Source organism: Petaurus breviceps, unplaced genomic scaffold (genome assembly GCF_028583685.1).
Source record: "Petaurus breviceps papuanus isolate PSGF00001 unplaced genomic scaffold, PetGlider_PUasm1.0 110, whole genome shotgun sequence".
Classification (NCBI taxonomy): Eukaryota; Metazoa; Chordata; class Mammalia; order Diprotodontia; family Petauridae; genus Petaurus; species Petaurus breviceps.
The window spans coordinates 2816317-2819484 of record NW_027185597.1 but is presented as its reverse complement, the minus strand read 5'-3'; the positions used below and the strand labels follow the sequence as shown (position 1 = coordinate 2819484).

Sequence of the window (3168 nt, the reverse complement as noted above, 5' to 3'; positions counted from 1 at the left end):
TATACTAGCCAAACTGATAGGCATGAGGTAGTATCACAGAATTTTTTAAATTTACGTTCTTTAATCAATTGTGATTTAGAGCATTTTTTAAATGAGTACAGATAGTTTTAATTTCTTCATCAGAAAGTTGCCTATTCATATCCTTTGACCATTTATCAATTGGGGAATGACTTTGTTCTTATACATTTAATTCAGTTCTCTTTATATTTTAGAAATGAGACCTTCATCAGAAACACTGATTATGAAAATTTTTGCCTAGATTTCTACTTTCCTTATGATCTTCATTGCATTGATTCGGTTTGTACAAAATCTTTTAAAATTTATTATAATCAAAATTATCCATTTTGCATTTCATAATGTTCTCTATCTCTTGTTTGCTTACAAATTTTCCCTTCTCCATAGATCTGACAGGTGGGCTATTGCTTGCTTTCCTAATTTGCATATGGTATCCACCTTTATGTTAAAATCATGTACTCATTTTCATGTTATCTTGGTATATGGTGTGAAATGTTGGTTTATGCCTAGTTTCTGCCATACTATTTTATAGTTTTCCTGAAAGTTTTGTAGTGAGTTCTTATGCCCAAAGCTAGAGTTTTTGAGTTTATCAAACAGTAGATTGCTATACTGTATTTTCCTCTGATCCACAACTCTATTCTAAAACAGTTTTTCACCAGATACAAAATATGTCAGACCAATATGAAAAATTCCCATTCACACATTAGCTTATGCTCTGTCAGTAAAGTCAGATAACTGAGTTTCAGAATAACATTTTAAAATGGAACAGAACAATTGGAATAATTTTACTTAAAATCTAAGGATATTTTAATTAAATTCAAGGCATTTTTATTAAAAATATACTAGGTTCAAGGCAAGAGGTAGGAAGGAACTGCAGATAGAAATCTGGTCTATGGGCAAGATGTTGGCATATGTTGCCTTTATCACCTTGTGAAATGTCATTTAACTTCTCAGCACCCCAGATAGCTATCTAACATAATTAAGTTTCAGTCAGGTTGCTGATCTGAATTTGTAGAGGAAATTTTCACAATAAGACACACTAAACCATTGGGCCATTATTACTGTTTCCCAAAATCTTATATAGGACAAGGCAGGATGGATACAGGTGGAATTTTACAGGAGGCAAAGTTGAATATAAAGATTTACACATCAGCAGAAGTTTGGTTCTTGACTATAAGCGGTCTGCTTTCTGCTGGAAACTACCAGCACAGCCAAGGAAAACATGCCTTGCCAATACCCAGCATTGACACCAGAGCAAAAGAAAAAACTGTCTGAAATAGTTCCCTGAATTGTTGCTCCGGGCAAGGGAATCTTGGCAGTAGATGAGTCCACTGGTAGCATTGCAAAGTGGCTTCAGTCCATTGGAACTGAGAACACAGGAAAATTGCCACCTCTATAGGCAGTTGCTTCTGACAGCAGATGATCGTGTGAACTCCTGTATTGCAGGTGTTATCTGTTCCATGAGACACTCTACTAGAAAGTCGATGATGGTCATCCCTTCCCCAAAGTCATAAAGGCAAAGGGTGGCATTGTGGGCATCAAGGTGGACAAAGGTGTAGTGCCCCAGCAGGAACTAATGGCGAGACTACCGCCCATGGTCTGGATGGACTGAGTGAGCGCTGTGCCCAGTATAAGAAGGATGGAGCTGACTTGGCCAATTGGCGTTGTGTGCTGAAGATTGGGGACAATACACCTTCCCCACTTGCCATCATGGAGAATGTCAATGTGCTGGCCTGATATGCCAGCATTTATCAGCATAATGGCATTGTCTCCATCATGGAGCCAGAGCTCCTCCCTGATGGAGAATATGATCTGATGTGTCAGTATGTCACTGAGAAGGTCCTGGCTGCTGTCCACAAAGCTCTGAGTGACCACCATGTCTATCTGGAAGGGACCTTGCTGAAGCCTAGCATGGTCACCCTTGGCCATGCCTGTACCCAGAAGTATTCACATGAGAAGATCGCAATGGCAACTGTAACTGCCCTTCCCTGGATTGTACCTCCTGTAGTCACTGGTATCACCTTCCTATCAAGGGGTCAGAGTGAAGAGGATGCCTCCATCAACCTCAATGCCATCAACACCTGCCCCTTGCACAAGCCATGGGTCCTGACCTTTTCTTATGGCCGAGCCCTGCAGGCATCTGCCCTCAATACCTGGGGTGGAAAGAAGGAAAATGTCAAGGCTGCCCAAGCAGCCAAGCTAACAGCCAAGCTCTCAAGGCAAGTATACTCCAAGTGGAAAGTCAGGAACTACAGCCAGTGATTCTCTCTTTGTCTCTAACCATGCCTACTAACTAAGTCAAGGCTTTCCACCTGAATATGCCCTAACACTCCAGGCCATCCATCCCTCACAGTGCAGGAAGAGGCTGAGATCCCAGAGCTTTTGTGCTAACGTCTTCCATGACTCCCAACTTGTGTGGTATTGTTGCTCTCTGATGAATCTAGTGACCCCTGCTCAGCCCACTTTTTCCAATAAACAGCTATTTAAAAAGGAAAAAAAAAGATTTACACATTAAATAACTAATAACAGAAGGGGAGGACTGACATCAGGTAAAATGACAATTAGGTCAGTAAATATGAGGGGATTTATTCTGGAATTTTCAAATTCATAAGGAAATTCTTATTATGAATAAGTAGTGCTAATAAAGTGGAATAAGAAATTATTTTTATCATTAATGAGTTAATCACCTTAGTTAAACTTTTGTAAGTCTCAGCTAAACTGTAAAAAGCTTCACCTGGTTACTTAATATGCTTTAAAAATTAAAGGGCAATATTGGAGCCAATACTTTAAAATATAAAATTATCTTATGGCAATATAATGTGATTTCTAAAATACATATAGTTCTATTTTATTGCTTTTATATCAATTGCCATATAGTTCAGAAAACTCTAGTATGACAATTTACAATTGTACTATAGTATAGTAAAATATCTTATATTCCTCCATATTAATCTTACTTGTGGATATTTTAATATGAATCTCTTTCAGTCTGCTTGACTGAAATATGGCTACGTGAATTGACATGAATTATACCCATAATGTTTCTTCTTTCTGTCTTCCCTAGATTTGTTTGTAACTGATCTTTTCTTTCAAGCCCCTTTTACTCCTCTTCTACTGCCTATAACTGCCCCTACCCACTCTATTCAACATTGC

The 3168-nt window shown here is 38.4% G+C and overlaps 1 pseudogene; it reads left to right on the top strand.

Moving 5' to 3' along the window:
* The first annotated feature begins 1173 nt into the window (after positions 1–1173).
* Positions 1174–2345, top strand: LOC138156700 (fructose-bisphosphate aldolase A pseudogene; annotated as a pseudogene).
* The last annotated feature ends 823 nt before the right edge of the window (positions 2346–3168 follow it).